The sequence below is a fragment of the Bactrocera oleae genome, chromosome 3 (assembly GCF_042242935.1).
Source record: "Bactrocera oleae isolate idBacOlea1 chromosome 3, idBacOlea1, whole genome shotgun sequence".
NCBI classification, from domain to species: domain Eukaryota; kingdom Metazoa; phylum Arthropoda; class Insecta; order Diptera; family Tephritidae; genus Bactrocera; species Bactrocera oleae.
In genome coordinates, this window is record NC_091537.1 from 88,502,861 (window position 1) to 88,520,887 (window position 18,027).

The following is an 18,027-nucleotide window of genomic DNA, read 5'->3' on the forward strand; positions in this document are numbered from 1 at the left end:
CCGATGTTAATGAGGCACTTATTTTAAATAGAATATCATCATATAGTATTTTAAAATAACAATAAATAATTTGAACCGTAACCACTGAACCGGTATTTCGATTGAACCAATGATTGCTGTGATTATTTTGAATTTTGTTTTTCAAAAAATGTACCGTTTATTGTGTTGAAAATCTTACTTATCACCACAGTTTTGTTGTGACTTTAAAGCAGCCAACTTAGCTACAAGCTAAGCACTGCTGCTGTATGGAACCCCATCAATGGGTATAGAGAAGTAGTCTCTATAATTCACTTGTGTTCTGAACAGCGAAGAAAACTTTCTACACATATTTATAACGCTATATTTTTATACTAATTACATATGTATTATATATCTTATGCGCTATTAGTTTTAAACAATATGGTATATCAACATTTCATAAACCATCACTACATACAAAGCAACCACTTTCACAATTCGTGCATAAATTTTATAGCTTAACGCTTAAATACGCTTAACATCTACTATATACACACATACATATAAAATGGGCTCGAATAACGCAGTAAATTTCATTTCACTTAACAAAAAAGTGCCTTTTCGCACTGTCTGACGTCATTCGACTTTATTTACATATATATGTACAAGTATGTATTTGTACAGTTATATATGAATATATTCATACATATTTGAGGGGTAACTTTTGACCCAAGAAATGCACAACGCGCGACTATAGTTTTATGCTGAAAGACAGAATGCAACAAAAATAACAAGGCATAATTTACAGCTTGTTTCCTGGCATGTGCACTTGTGTGCGTATGTGTGTATGTGTGATTTGCCAAGTTTGTTGGCTAAAGCCGCCTGCCGACAGTTGGTGGCACGTCGGGCGGCCGATCGCCTCAAAAGACGCTACATGCCTCTCCCACCCGGCTTAACAATCAATACTGTACACTTGTTATTATAAGTTATATAACTGTGTATGTGTATGTATGTGTGCATTGCGTGTTTGTTGAATTTGCAACTTCCTCCATTACGAACCCGTGGACAAATTTCGTTATTTTGATTTCTCGTTTTTCTGCTTCGTTTTGCAGCTATTTGTTGTTGTATATGTGTATGAGTCATACAAAGTTTACTATATTTTTATCCCCCACTTTGAAAATCACTACAACTATTGGGGCAACAAAAATGTTGACTGCTGCCAACAACAGCAATAACTAAAGCGCCGCATATGAAAGGCGGTGATGACGAAATCAAAGAAAAATGTCCGCACATTACACCCTTAAAGGGTGCTGCAGCAGCGTGCGGAGGGTGCAATAAAGAATTAAAAAAAAAAATATTGAGCACGGAAGAACGAAGGATATGAATGTATAATACATGTGTGTATTTGTAGTTGGTTAAATTATGGTATACAAGTATATCTGTATATATGTATGTATTGAAATGTTGCTACAATGCCAAAGTGAAATTGGAAAATTATTGAAGCGTGTGTATTGCTTATTGCTTTGGTTGTTCTTGCTGTTGGTACTATTATGAAAACAACTCGAAATAAATGTAAAAACTAGCAAACAAACAAATCGACCAAGGCAAAAAAATATTGCTTGCAATTGCAATCGGTCGTAAAGGGCATCTCGACAGACAAACAGTCAGCCGCCGTCTGACGATTGAGCTGGAAATTATGGCCCACATTAAATGTGTGAAGTTTTCATTGTTTTAGTTATAGAAAAAAAAACAAAAAAAAAAAACTGTTAACGTCGGCAGCCCCAAAGCTTTGATACCCTTCACAATAAAAAATTTTTCACTACAAGAATTTGATTTTCATCGGTCGGTTTAAATAACAGCTATGTGCTATAATTATCCGATCTGAACGATATGATTGGAGGTTGTAAGGTGGCCTTGAATGTGGCCATAGCAAATTTCGTGAATATATATTTTCAAATAAAAAAATTTTCTATATAAGAACTTGATTTATGATCGTTCAGTTTGTATGGCAAGCTATATGATATAATGGTCCGATATCGAAGCTTCCGACAAATAAGCAGCTGCTTCAGGAGAAAAGGGTGTGTACAAAATTTCAAATTGAAATCGCAAAAAATGAAAAACAAGTTCGGGTGTATATTGACAAACATCCGTCTAATGGCTAATTCGACTCAGTTCGTCACGTTGATCATTTATATATATATATATTTCCTTCTGGATGTTACAAACTTCGTAGCAAACTTAATATACCCTGTATAGGGTATAAAAATATAAAACAAAAACAATAAAAGGGTTGTATGTTTATAGGGGCAATCTTGTCTGCAAATTTTTTCAACTTTTTTTTTTCAATTATTTTTACACATACATATGTATGTACATAACATATATGTTTGTATGTGTAAGCAATTTTTTTAAATATATTTTTGTGCTTTTTTTTAGATTGCAATTTTATTTTGTATGTTGCAAGTTGCAAGGTTTCTGCACGGTTATTATTTTATTATTACACAATTTTAAATCTTTTATTTCCTTTTATATTTTGCTTTCAAATTTCGGATTGTTTTTATTTGCAACTTCGTTTTGCTCATTCGAAAAGTTTTTAATTTAGCCAACACAAACAGAATTGTTTCTTTTTGTGATGACTGTGTACTTTTCACGCTTAGTCATTAGATTGCACTTCAGTTTGGGGCAAACAATTTTAAGAAGAAAAATGCAGTGACAACATATTCAAGTATTAAGCAGATGGTTTTTAAGAGTGCAAAAAAATATTTAAAATTGAATTTATATGTTGATATAATTACCAGTGAATCATACCGTTTTTAAGTACTATTGGCTGTAGCCATAGTGATTAGTGAGATATTATTGCATGAGCGGTATTCAAAAAGTAGTAGTAGTAGTAGTAACATTAGTAGTAGTAGTAATATTAGTAGTTGTAGTAGTAATATTAGTAGTGGTAGTAGTAGTAGTAGTAGTAGTAGTGCGTACTAGTAGTAGTAGTAGCAACGATTCTTAATATATCTCTCTTATGAACCTTATTGTTCCCTGGATGTATCTACAATTTGGCTGTTGTCTTTTTAGAAATAAATACTGGCAAATTTAAAGCATTTTTTAAGGATAATTTTAAAGAAAAAGTTTATGAGAAGTAATTTTGTCCTTCCACAAAAATATTCGCAGTATGGACGTTGCCTATCGTGAGGTAATACCTAGGAAAACCTTTTTCTATTATTTCCGAATTTTTCCAAGTTTGGAGTGTTACTGCAACAATTTATCGGTAATTGGTATTACTTTAGAAACGTCTTGTAATGCGATAACACTCGACAGGACCTATTTTGTCGAAAAACATAAAATAATATTTCTAACAGAATTTCAAGTGTGTTTTCGTCTTGAAGACGTTTCTATTTGCACCTATCAGCTGTTTCGATTCGGTTGAAAACTTGTCATACCCGTTTTTCGTAAAAAATCTAAATGTTTGCCGCTAATATACAGAGAAGATTTCTCACAATATAATATTCCAGTAGCTGCCATAACGCATCAGTGATCAAGAAAAGGTTCAGTCAAGTCCTTTTTAGAGTTCAGCATTAGAAACGCGACCCTAAAATACTAAAAAAATTAGCAGAAGAAACTGCGTCTCTACCACTCTACAAAAATAAAGACCTTAGCCACTACAACAAAAAAACGTTCAGCTTCGAAGTGTTAAGATTATCGAGTACTATTTTGTCTATATCAGAGATACTTGGCTACCAGCACAATTTTCTCACAATAATATAATTGGAGTCCAGGTAGGTTTCATTTGTAGAAATAATTTATCTCGACAAGTATACCCTACAAGGAAGCCTTTCTTTGGGATATTTTTGCGGCTCGCACAATTCTCTAGTGTTAAATGCGAAACATTTACTCAACACTTGCACAAATCTGCATTTGATTATCTAATTCACACTTTCTCTTGAACGCTCCCCAAGTACAAATGCTAAACTTCTTCTCAATTCACTTACTTCTACCATTCGTATATTTCTATCATTTGATTCGGGTTTCTTTCATTTTCTTTGCTTTTTGGTCTTTAGTTCAATTTCTTACCATTTCACATATAATTTCGCAATTTTTCTACAAATCTCTACCCAAGCCGACACGGTCTGGTGATCTCTGCAATTGCTGCTCCACTCAGCTTCTCTTACTTGCTTAGCCTTCTCGAGCAGTTCTCGTGTACACATCTTGTATTGTTTGTTGCCAGGCGTGTCGGCATGTCGGCGGCGCCTTTTCTTTTCACAGCGCCTCTATATACATGCATATGTTATGTATATGTTTGTGTGCGTTTGTAGATCCATTACGCCCATTCTTGCAATTTTCATTTTTGCATGACTTTAGCTTAACACGCTCGTCATTTGGCCTTTTCGTGCGCTTGGCATGCTGCTCTTTGCTAGCTGATTTCCCTATTCAAATGTGCAAACGATTGTTTGTTTGTATGTAAATGTGTAAGCGATATTGTGCTTTCTTGGCCTTTGCTCACTGCAATTTATTGAATTTTACTTTCGACATTTCGCCAACTACAATAACATTACTTGCTCCAGTGAGTGTAGAGAGCAGCGAATACACACAAATATACACATGTGTGCAGTTGTAACTCGTATATATTTGTGTATTTGTATGTACCTATACTCACCAGCAGCGGCAGTTGCACGCCATCAAATGCCTTCATATGTTATTATACCCAAAACAGGATCCTTCGAGATAGCGATATAAAGTTTTGCACTCGTTCTTTTCTCCCCAAGGAGTTGCGCATTTGCCAGAATCGCCAATATCGGACCACTATACCATATAGCTGCCTTACAAACTGAGAAATCAAAATCAAGTTCTTGTATGGAAAACTTTTTTATTTGACAAGATATCTTCATAAAATTTTGGCCTGGTGTTTTATCCAAGACAACGGTACAATCTCCGAATAAATTGTTTAGATTGGATCACTATAGTTGCCATACAAACTAAACGATAAAATCAGGTTTTCTGGAGATTTTTTTATTTGTGAAGGGTATTATAGCTTTATAGCCGAAGTTAACGTTGTTGCTTTTTTTGCCATTCTTATTTTTGTTGCTTTTCATATTATTTATACTTTTTGTCGGCTTTAGCGCTCAACAGCGCAGCACTTTGCACCCATACGCACGCACACAGCCACACACAAACGAAGTTTGCCGGTGTTGTTTTTGCTGTTGTTGCTTGTTTGCCGGGTTTCCAAGCAGCGACGCGTCGCCTTCAGGCTTCAGCCTTTCGATTGCCGACTCCAGCATTGCCACTAGCAATTTTGTATTTAGTTGCTGTTGTTGTGTTCGTAGTTCTTGGTTCGCAATGACATTGTTTGTGTCTAAATTGAATTTTCTTTCATTCCATTTTGGCATTTCATTTCTTCTAGTTATTACTTACAAGAATTTGTGTGTGCCCTTTGTTATTGTTGTATTTGTTGTTTTTTCTCACTGCCTTAGTAGTTGTTCATTTTGCTAGCTGCTTCCGTCATCAACCTCACTCTTTCTTCATCAATACGCGCTATCGCTGAGCGTCATTGTGTGCCCATCGCTTGGTTGGTGCCACACGCTATCACTGTCTCTCTACACGCCACCTATCTCAATCCATTCAATCATTCTCTCACTTTTTTCGCTATTTTCACAAAAACGTAAAGGTCTCATCCTCCTGACCCCTAGTAGTATAACACTTATACTTACAGTTCTACCCGCTGTTCGCCAAATTCGCTTGTAGGCTGTTTAAACGAGTTCCAGAGTCAGCTGACTGCCTCTTGTCTTTTGTAGCCGATGTAGCAGAGTCCAACGACTTGGCGGTTGGTGGGCCGACATACTGGTTTGGTTTTTAATGTCTTTTCGAATATCTATTGTATTTCTTTCTTGTAGGCGTTTATTTCTGGTTGATGGCTTCACATTGGCATTGGACATTTGTATTCTGGACTGTCTAGTTTCTTACGCGTGCATATTTGAAATGTGGTATTACTTCTTTTTTCGTTCGTTTACTTGAAGTTAAGATTAAACGTTTCCTGCTGGAAAAGCTTGCGTCGAAGGTGAATGTGGGTAGTCTGGCCATATTGTATGCGATTTCACTGTCTTTGCTGTTGCAGAAGTACGGAAGTTTTTTTATAAGTTAGCGACTAGCAAGCGGAATAATACATATAGATATATGGCTGAAATGCCGGTAGGTGTTTTTAGTGTACAAAATTGATATGCAGAAAGATTGAAAAATGTATACCAGATGTTTTCAATAAATTTATAGATGAAAGTACCGTTAATAATTTAAATGTATGTTAGATACGCTATCCCCTATTTATACTTACACCCAGTCGTTCGGAGATGGTTACTACAGTGTTGAAGAAAACTTCCATTGGTCTCACCTCGCTTTCTTATCGACTTAGTCAGCGTATACAATAACTTTCCTATATTTTGAGACTATTACAACTTTGTTTGACCAAAAGAACAATACACGTGACCGGCTCAGTAACTACAATTTTTCCAAAATTATAGTCGAAGAATATGTCTTTTCAACGTAAATCTGTATATTATTATATCTATTCTTGCATAAAAAGTGGTCGGGAATAACCTACCCAATGATATGAAGCTCAGGAAATTAATTTTAGACGCTGTTCTACAACGTCTAATATTTCTAACTCTTTTGTTGTAAATGCTACTCTTTTCTACTCTCTTAAGTTCCGGTGTAGTAATCTGATCTTCCAACAGGATGTGTACTTGAAAAATCTAAGTTCCAAATTGGACAATCAGCTCGACTTTGTGGAAGTATTTTCAAGTTCTACTACTAAGACTAAAATTATTTTAATGACTGCAGTTTGTACCTTTTGCTAGATGTTGATGATGGAGTCTTCTGTCAGGAATCCATAAATTCTAGCTTTAAGTTACCAGATTACTGTAGTGTCTTTCAAGCGGAGGTGGCTGTAACGAAAGAAACAGTAGATGTACTGCGCCTTTGGAGAGTTTTGCATTCAGTCTGGTAGTAGAGCGGCTATATTGGCTTTGAGCTCGCTGACATAATCTCATTATCATCAAGCATCATCTCATCAAGCTTTTTCCGTATTAGACATATTTGGATGCCGAGTCACGGCGATGAGCTTGCTTGTTAGGAAACCCTTACCAAAATTTCATCAGAATGGAAGTGAGTCGGTACCATATTATCCGCAACTCTCGTGAGCTCAGCAAGCGCTGGTCAACAACTAGAACTTGTGCGGTTGCGAGATCCACCAAACCAGACCAGAGTAATCTATATGAAGTTCTTTAAACTACTTGCTTTTAGCGAAGTCAATCTCTACGTCAATAATAGTAGGCTCATACGTGGAGTGGCTAAATATTTTGACGGACGCTATTTGTCAAAGTTGTATTTAGAAGGCGAGGTGGAGTCATTTAGGTACTTTCTCGTCTATCGTGCAGCTTTTGCCGGACTGAGTTTTAAATACCTCGGTAGTCACACCTTCAACAAACTTAGCGAAGTGACAAGGATTGATATTTACCGCCTTAACTAATTTGTGATAAGCTGAAAAAGCTTCGTCGATCTATGTGGATCAGCATGCATTTTTAGTAGTTTTTGGGCGTCACAACTAACCAAAGTTTACAGCGGTTTTACCTTTTGTAACCTAACCTAAATATTGATCATTGGCTAAGCTGGATAATCCTGTGAGCACTGCCTTCTATGATAAATGATATTTTATGGTAAAGTTTTTAATATAACTCGGAGGTGTGAAATTTCCGATGAATGAATGCAACTAATACCTAAATATTGTGCATACAAGTAAAAATGAGCAATAAACCACTTTTCGAAAATTATTTTATTTTACAAACCATTAATTTCAAGTGCACTGAATTTAGGCACAAAGAAAATGATTTCACTTCCTTGAGGCAGGTCGGGCAAAAAGTCAATGGCCTGGCACAAAATTTAACCGCCTCAGCTTAAAATCAATTAATTTCAGTGTAAATATGCAAATAATGCAATCAAATTGTTTGTGCTTGCGGGAGCAAAAGCTAACTGCTTAAGTGTGCGCTTACTTACACACACACATAACGACATAAATACGGACGCAGATATGTAAGTGTACGAGTGGAATATTGGACACATATGTGGAACAGCTGCTTTTGACGCCTTAGGCGAGCAACCATTTGCTACTTTTGATTTACATCGGCCCCACGGCTGGCACTCACACTCACACCACCCATATACATATACATATGTATATATATGCATATGAACATTTCGCATATGCACTATAAATTCCGCTATGCAATAATTTCTGAGAAATCGCGCAGCAGGCATGCATTTTCACACCAAAGAAGTGCCGGGCCGGTTGCCACGCTTGTTTTGTCGAGTTGGTTAAAGAGATAAGGAGCTGCAAAGGCTCGGTTGTATTGTATAAAGTACAATTCCATATATATTATGTAGCATGCGACAAATGGTATATATGTTTATATATGCATATAGTAAAGTGATTTTGTAGGGCAAGATGAAGTGAAGCGTAAAGTGAGGCGATGGGAAGACTGCTGTGAACTGCAGCAAAACATATGATAAACTTACAATTTCGCCACATTCAGCCTTGCAGCCACACAATGCCGAGAATGCGGCAATATAACAGTACACTGCAGCAGCATGTGACGCTTTTTGTATACTTTTGTGTTCTTGTTGTTGCTGTGCAATAGTAGTGGCAATGACAGCAGCGCAATTGCATAGCTTACAGTGTGTGCTAAAAGTGTTATGCACATAAGAAATGCTTCACATGTATACATGTATGTATATATGTATGTGTAATTTATGTATATGAAATTACACAAAAATCCATATGCGCCTGTTTGCAAAATACATATAAATATGTATAATGCTGAAAAATGGTTGAAGGTTCATTACACTACAATACCGTTATGTTCCGGCGCACGCGAAACAGCGCAAGCCAAGGAAGGCAGGAAGGAAGAGCCGGGCGCAAGGACACACAACGGGTTATCAACTTTACAGCGCTATGCTTGTGGTTGTGCGATAAGCTACACACACATACACAGACATAAGAGCATGACTGATAACATGCACAGTTATAAAGTAAGTGGCTGTTGTATGCAGTTTTTCCAGAGACAATGACATTTGATGACAATCACGCTGCATATTCGATGGAAAATCATGCGCACAAGTAACACACACTTTCGGTTACACACTTCTATGAAATTTATTTACAATAAGTTTAACAAAAACAATAACAGTACTTAGCAAACAAACTATAATAAAAGACAACTACTATTAAGCAAGCAATTTCCAGTGAATGCATAGCGCCGTGCGGAGCAGAAAAGAGTTTAAAGGCAATGGTATGCTATTTTCATACTTTCAATTCCCTGGAATCTGGTAGTAAACACTAAAGCAAAGTGTTATTTTATAATACCCTGCACAGGAGCACTTTTATAGCATAAAAGGGTATAAAAAGAAATTTTTCTTCTGATCGATTAGCTGTGTTACAGCCATAAGCTATTGTATGTTGGTCCGATCTGAACAATTTGTTCGAGAAAGCTATAGCCTTGGATAATAACCTATGTAAATTTTCGTGAAGATATCTTGTCTAATAAAGAGTTTTCCATACAAGGATTTGTTTAGTTTTTATGGCAGATATATGGTAGGTACGTATATGCAACTTCGACAAATGAGCAGCTTCTTGAGGAGAAAATGGCGTTTGCAAAATTTCAGATAGAATCTTAAAAACTGCTCTTCACTCTGCTTATTTCTATATGTACATATATATTTTTTAGGGTCTTCAACGTTTCTTTCTGTGTATACAAAATTTAATATACTATATGTTCCGGGTATAAAAATTAATGAAATTTTTTTTTTATTAAATAATATTAGTAGTCTGTTTTTAAGTATGCCGTTATGATAAAACTGTTGAGAATTACAAAAGACATGAGAGTAAACGAAATATTGACAGAAATCATTTCAATTACTTTTGAATTATCTCGTAAAGCTTCATTCTCAACTTAGCTATTTCTTATTCATTATCAGCAGTTAGGTGCGGATATGAATATGGAAATTTGATTTGTAGTGCTATTACCACTCAGAAAGCCCGCGAAAATCTACAACAGTACCGTTTACTTACACAATTTTCAACTCAAGAATGAATCATTCGATTTTGATGATCTCTAATTTATTGATTTCGTCTCCGACCAGAATAACTATCGGAAATGTCCACTTCAAAAATTATTAAGAAATATATCTAAATATATATAAAACACATGTATCGAAACGTTAGTAAACAATTGCCAAATCAATTGGTCTTAATCATTCTTTTATACAAAGTTTTCCGTGCTAGTTGGTATGGCTTTAAATAAATCGACATTTTTTAAGCAAAATCAGTATCTTGATATTTCTAGCTCTAATAAAAATCAGAATATTCTATAATGATACATTTTATGAAACAAAAGAACTTAAGTATAAACTTTAGTTCATATTTCAATAAATAATCAAATATAATGATTATGTTATCCACTTTAGCTCTCGAAAGTCACTGAAGAGTTGCCGGTTTCACAAATATAAAAGTGAAATGTACATTAAAAACGAATAGGACAGAACTAACCTAACACAAATTTTAAATTTAATGCTAATTTGATAATCAAAATAATTATCGAATACCGATATTACCAGCTAAAAAGTATCGATATTTTTTTTGAATAAATTAAAATTTTTTTAAATTTGCATACACTTTTCTGTTTAGGTTTACCAATATCCAATATCGATATTTCCAGGCAAAAATTATCGATATATTTTTTAGTAAAATAGTTTTTTTGGAAATAAAGAATGATTCAAAAATTGGTTCGCATGAGAACATTTCGAAAGCAACATTTTCACTGGTTTGAATTGTACTTGTCGAAAACTAATAAGGCATCAGTTGAGTGATATAACCTTTGCAACGTTGGGGGACCTAGTGGTTAACCTTAATTGTATTTGGCTGCCTTGAAAAGTCCCTTTGATTCTCAGGGAGCTAGAATTAAATTAGATGAAACAGGGCTAAATGATAAATGTTAAAGACCTTGATATCATGTCTATATAGTTATTAGTTTAACTTAGAGACAATCTACGATATTTCAGTGATTCCATAACTTTTCTGCAAAACGTAACCCCGCCAGTAAAATACGTTTGTAAACAGTCAGATCAAACATTCAGAATAACGACGTGTTCCTAGAGTATATCAAAATTGTTCGGACTCAAACTGTATAGATATATACGACATTCAATTAGAATTCATTTCGCAGTAGTGACCACTGACAGACAAATTTCGTTTGGTCAAATAAAATTCAGCGCTTATCCAGATTATATACTCGTGTGCACTGTCTAACTAAAAAATACACCCTCTTAGCACACAAACGTTGCAAACGCCATTCGGCAATTCTCTGAGGACATATGTATGTACGCGCACGCCTTCCCTTAACTAACTCGCTTAGTACTAAACCTTTTTTGTTTGTTTTTTTGTCTCTAATTGTCAAGAACTGTGTACTTCATATTATTTTAATATGAATAAGCCATTTGGTTTGCGCTATGCAGAAAATTACTAGCTGTCAGTTGGGAGTAATGCAATTTGCTTTTATTATTGTCATGCATTGTACATAGTGGCCGTTGAAGGATAAGCAATTTTCCGGCGATTTAAGCGCATATAATGAAGGGTTTACTCATACTAAGAGTAGCTATAATATAAACGTTTTATTTTAAGGCTAATATTTTTTAAAACTATATTTGCCTTTTAATTTTATGAATATTTTCAAGAATCTGCTCATTTGTCAGAACTGTCAGTATCGGACGGAGATATGGCTCCCGAACAAACTGATCGCTCTAAATCAAGTCTTTGGATGGAACACTTTTTTTCACGAGGTATCTTCAAGAAATTTGTTATATATTATTCTCTAAGACAATCCTACAATCTCCGAATATATTGGTCAGATTGGACCACTATAGCTCATAGTCGCCATACAAACGGAACCATGGAAATCAAATTCTTGTAAGGAAAACTTTTTTATTTGACACTTTATCATATCAAAGCAATGCTATAATTTCCGTAAATTGTCTACATCGGACTACTATAGCATATAGCTACCATACAAGCTGACCTATCAAAATCAAGATAAAGCTCACTTTATAACTTTTGGTGCTATAAGAAATGCACGTAACTGCGATGCAGCTGGAGCTAACATGTGTTTTATTGGGTTTTCAATAATTCATATTATGTTTTAATTTTATTTATTTTCAATAATTTTTTATTATTTGTTTTTGTTATTATCCTTTGTTGTTATTTGTTTTTACAAATATTATTAAGACAAATTTTGTACTATTAATTTCTGGCAAATATTTGCCTTTCATTGCATTAGTGTTATTGATTTTCTTGTCTTTCTCATTTTCAGGTAAGTGACAACAATAAACATTGCGAAAGCGTCATGTGCATACGAACAAATAGAGCATATATAAGCAATATATGAAGTGGTGAGTGTGCAAAAAATTAATGAAGCGTTAAAGAGCGTCAATATATTTTTCATATATCAAAGTGTTTCAAACGCCAATTTTACTCCATTACTTTGTAGCTGCATGCACTTCATTTTATTATTGCCATACCCCACATTTTGCCTCCCTCTGTAACCGTACATCACTTTAAAATGTGCTTTACTAACCACAAGTGACTCGACTGCTGTGTAGTGGACAAGCCACATACCTCATCAACTGAGTTTTCTATTTAATATGCTTGCTTGCGTGCCTTAACCGCAAGGATATTGAATACTTACCTTACCCATGCCTTATAAGCTGGTCTGTTCGCTTGTTTTTCTCATATTTGCTATCTGCCTAACCGAGCCGATTCAAGTTGAATCGATTGCTACTCTCTCCAACTGGCTGCGCTTTATATTATTTGCAAGAGTACTTGTAGATATGTACATTTTTGTATTTGTCGCCTTGTGCGTGTGTGCGCCATGTTGTATGAGTAACATGATGGTTCGTTTTCAGCGTAGTCGGCGCCGCTAGGCTGGCACGCTGACGCCAACCGCAAACCCTTTAAATTAGCTCTGCACACATACATGTTTACCTATATAGTCATACCAATGCAACTGCATATACATATATACACAAACACTGTTAGTTCTTCATTCATCGGCATAATTTCTTGTCTTCTTCGATTTTTACATTTTTTGTTTTCACCCTGCGGCTCATATGGAAATCAAAACCGGACTGCTTCGTACCTTTGTTGACGTTTAAATAGCTGCTTTGCTCTCGTTTGTCCTGCCCGCAGGCATTTACTGTCCGACTGTCAGCTTGTCAGTTAGTTGGTTTTGTCGGCCTACTGAGTCAGTAGTGAGTCGGTAATCGTTGTGTTGTCGCTCACAATCGTATATCCTTAGTGTCTACATTGGTACTATCCTGTCTAACTGTTTTTAATCTGCTTTGTTTTCTCAACCGCTGTGCATCGCTGCCTTTTGACTCAAAAAGTGACTACCCGCCTCATTTGCCTATGGATTGTTTATCCATTTTCATTTTCTCAATTTAATTTGTATACCCCGAACAGGGAACATATTTATATAATATTACGTTGGCTATGAAGTTTGTTACACCCAGAAGGAATCATTGGATACCCCATAAAATATTTATATAAAAATGATCAGCATGACGAGCTGAGTCAATTTAGCCAGTCATACAAACTGATCGATAAAAAGCAAGTCCTTGTATGGAAAATCGATCAGGTTTTATGCGGTGGTATTTAACGAGATATCTTGACAAAATTATTCCCGAATTATTGTTCAAGGCAGCGGTGCAATCTCTGAAGAAATTTATTACATCGGGTCACTATAGCATATAGCTGCATTACAAACTGATCGATCAAACTCAAGTCCTTGTATGGAAATTTGGCATAGCGTAGTGTCCAACGCTATAATTCTCGAACAAATTTTCTTGATCGGACCACTATATAATATAGCTGCCTTTCAAAGTAAACGGTCGGACGACGACTCGGCACAGACTTTTTAAGGCAATGCTACCATACAATCTCCGAACAGGTCAGATCGGACCAGGAACATATGAACTAAATTAAGTCTCTGTGTCGACACATTTTCATTTGTGAAGGGTATTGTAGGTTCGGTGCAACCGAAGTTAACGGTTGTTTTTTTGCATGCGTTTGTGTGGCCAATGTACGAGTCTACATATGTATGATTCATCCAAATCAGTCAGTCACCGGGCTTGGCCTGGCGTGTGCCTTCGCCACTGTCTACCGCTCATAACGGCACTATATACTATATCACAGCTTTTAGTTTTGTTGCTTGTGTCGGTACACTTACACACACATACATGGATATTTCCTTATACCCGTACTTGTATGCGTAAGTTAATGTTTGCATGCGGTTATATTGTTGGCGCCACTCTTGTAATTTTTTCTGCTCCTTTATTCGCAGGTATTAATAGCCGGTGTTTGTTGTTGGCGTTTTCAGTGTCGTAAATTATCTACAAAAGCGTCCTGTACTGTTTACGTTTTTTTTTTTTGCAAACTGTTTACTTACATTACCAGCTCTACTAGATAGCTAATTGAGAATCGATGCGCTGAGCAATCAATGAAAAACTTAAAGCTATAGAGGGTGTGCTGATTCCTCGGTAAATTCAGTGCTGAATAGAAAATTATTGTTTTTTTTGTGCTTTATAAGAATCTGTATGTGTTTTTTGGTGTAAGTTATGAGTTTCGAGTTCTGAAATGACCGATTTGAATGAGCCCTTTAACTGATTATATACTCACTAAGGTTTTAATAATAAGATCAACTGGATCGGCATTCATGCGGTACGATTGAAAATTTTACCCGGCGCAAGTTGCATAAGCTGCTTGGAAGAAGATAAAGTAGAATCATCTAAATACCTCCTTCTTAAATGTCCCGCCAGATCAAGGACAAAAAACCTCAAATCCCATAAGAGACTCATAGAGACTTGTCGATATTTAGCTGAATTAGCGGAAATAAAAATAAAGTATTTAATCAGATTTGTCATGAATTCAAAGCGCTTTGTCAATAGCTGATGTCTTACTTCAGAAGTTTTTATCCGGATTCACGAAATGTTTGTAAGGTCTCTCTCGTAAACTTGAGAAGAATCAAAACTTTTTTCACTATTTTTAAATAGATCTCATAAAATCAGTAAACAAACTAAATAATTGAACGTATAATTAGGTAGGCTTTCACTGAATTGACACTTGAATGCAAAGTTTTTGGTGTCAAAGTCAATATGAGTTCAAATAGGTGGTTAATAATATATAAATTTAGTATGTTACATAAATTATTATAAACTGGCTATTATCGATAGAATTCCATAAAAAAAAGTAAATTGTTGATAAGCGAAAGCTTTTCGGAGTAAAAACTTTGTTCCAATGCGAGATCGAGAAGGTTTGTTATGTGTAAACCTTTCGCATATACTCTGTACAAATACACCTGTAACAACAATAAATACTAAATTTATCCACAACAGCTGAGCTTTTACCGTACTTACACTTGTTTTATAAGAAAGTTGGTTAATAATATATATTTTTAGTTTGTTTTATAAATTCTTATAATCTGGATATTATCGGTAGAATACTATGAAAAATTTTTACTTTCTATAAGCGAAAGTTTTTAGACTAAAACCTTTGCTGCAATGGGAAATCAAAAAGGTTAGTTATTAATAAATCTTTTAGTATACTCTGTACAAATATCTCTACCTGTAACATCAATAAATTATACATTTCACCAAAACGAATGAGCTTTTATTGAACTTTCACTTAAATAAAAAGCTTTTGTTGTTAAACTTTGCTTCAATATGAAATCAAGGAAGTTATAATATACATGATTCAGATTCAGATTTGATATTGCGAAATTCTTTCAAAACGGTTAAAAACGAAAGCTTTTGGGCATACAACCTTTGTTCCAATAAGAAATTGAAAAAATTAGTTTTTTATATATCTTTCAAGTATACTATATAATATACAAGTATAACAGATAAAATAATCAACCAACCTATGGGTGGTACTTTACTATTAACGTTCACTACTCCATCGTTAATTTCCTATAGCACATATACTTACTTTACATACTTTTCAATTCATTCACTTTCGGCGTCTTTTTGTTTTTTTTTTTTTGCATTTTCAATACTTTTCATTTTTTGTTTTATTGTATGAATTTATTCGTGTCCTTTGAATGGGCGACAATGCAGAATGGTTAGTATGACTTTGACAAACATAAAACGGGTGCAAAGCGCTTAGATCGTTTGCAGTAAAAAGCTGTGCCTCCGTCAAATAACAGCTTACTCATGTACGAGTGTTGCATTTGTAGGAACTCCTTACATCGAACTTAACCGCAGCCTGTCTTTGACGAACGGAGCTATGACTAATCCAATTTTAGTTGTTGTTTAGCTGAAATTTTCACAAACAGTTTGGGATACGACTAAGCGATGATTAAAGAGAAGCAGCAAAATGGTCTGCTTTAGCTAAAATGAGAAAAGAGAGACTTTGTAAGAGGTAGTGAGAGACTGGGTGAGGTGGTTGAGTCTGTGCCTGAATGTACGTTAGTGGGTGGTATGAATTCGAAAGCAATCAATTTCGAAAAGTATTCGAAGAAAGGTTTGGGTGAAAAATTCAGGTATTAGAGTATATGTAAGTATTGCCAGTGGTAAAAAATGTGCAATATTGAGAAAGTGCTTGAACTTTTGCTTGTCGAATAATAAATCTTAGTTTTGTGTGACTAAGTTTAGAGCGATTATGTTACGACTATATGACAGTGGTATGAAGTGATGATTCTTGATACCTTAATTTTTTTTATTAGCTTTTAACTGTATTTATATTTTTATTGCAATACATCAGTGTTTCTCGATAAATATGTTTTGAAATATAATTTTTCTTTTTTTGTAGGCTTTTTCAGTTTTTATCGCTACTTTTCGGAATATTATATCTGAAAACTTAAAATTTTTTTTATATTTTATAATCTAAGTGTTGATTTTTTCAAAGATAGAGGGAGAAAAAAGTTATGAAAAAAAAGTTATTAAGGCCATTAAAACCAAATATTTAGGTTTATTCACACATTAGCAGAAATATGTTGTCATTTGATATAGCAAAACTATCATAAAACAAATTTTGATTAAATTAAAAAAAAATTAAAATGGAAATTAAAAAAAAATATATAATAAAAATTAGAATGAAAATAAAAAAATTTAAAATAAAATAATAATTAAAAAAAAAATTACTAAAAAAAGTTTAATAACATAATTAAAAAAAGCAAAATGTAAAAAAGAAATTAAGGTTAAGAAAGAAAAATTAGTTTAAAAAAATAACTAAAAAAAGTTAAATAAGATAATTAAAAAAAAGAATATTGATTAAAAAACAAAAAAAATATTATTAAAAGAAATAAAATGAAATTTAAAATGGAATAACAAAATAAAATAGAAATAAATTATAAAATAAATATAAGATTAAAAAAAAATTTTATGAAAATTAACAATTGTTAAGTGTTGAAAAAAAAAAATAGTATATAGAAATAGAAATAATAATATAAAATTTAAAAAAATTGTAACATAAAACCCTTGGTCTACTGATGTCTTTGACTCTACATTGGAACGTTTCAATTAACCCCAATTGCTTTACTTTGATTTTGGCTTCTAGTTATAGTAGCTAATTTACGAAATATTTTTATTATTTAAAAAAATTTCAAAAACTAGATATTACAAATAAGGTTTCTTAATATACACTTGCATAGTTATATTAAAATAACCTTAAAAAAAATGTATAATCCCAACCTGAAACCGGCTTTTGAATGGCCAAAACAAAAATTCACTTGCATAACTAATGCAATATTTGCATGAAACCCAAAACCGCTATTAACTACGCAAGTATATAAAAAATCTAAAGAGTACACGAAGGAACTGGCTAAAACCACCACCAATTCCATTCGAAGACTGCAGTGCGCATGCTGCTCGTTAAATGTTTCGCAGTTGAATTCGGACGCGATGCGCCCAACATATGAGTGAGCACAGCCAGTAAACCTCCCCCTAAAGGAATTTTCCAAAGCAAGAAAACACGCAAGTGTTTGC

At 34.3% G+C, this 18,027-nt stretch overlaps 1 protein-coding gene across 2 annotated transcripts in view; it reads left to right on the forward strand.

Annotated features, from left to right (window-relative positions):
* Nucleotides 1-18,027, forward strand: part of stai (stathmin) — a 174,413-nt gene that overhangs the window by 57,791 nt on the left and 98,595 nt on the right. The window lies entirely within an intron of this gene.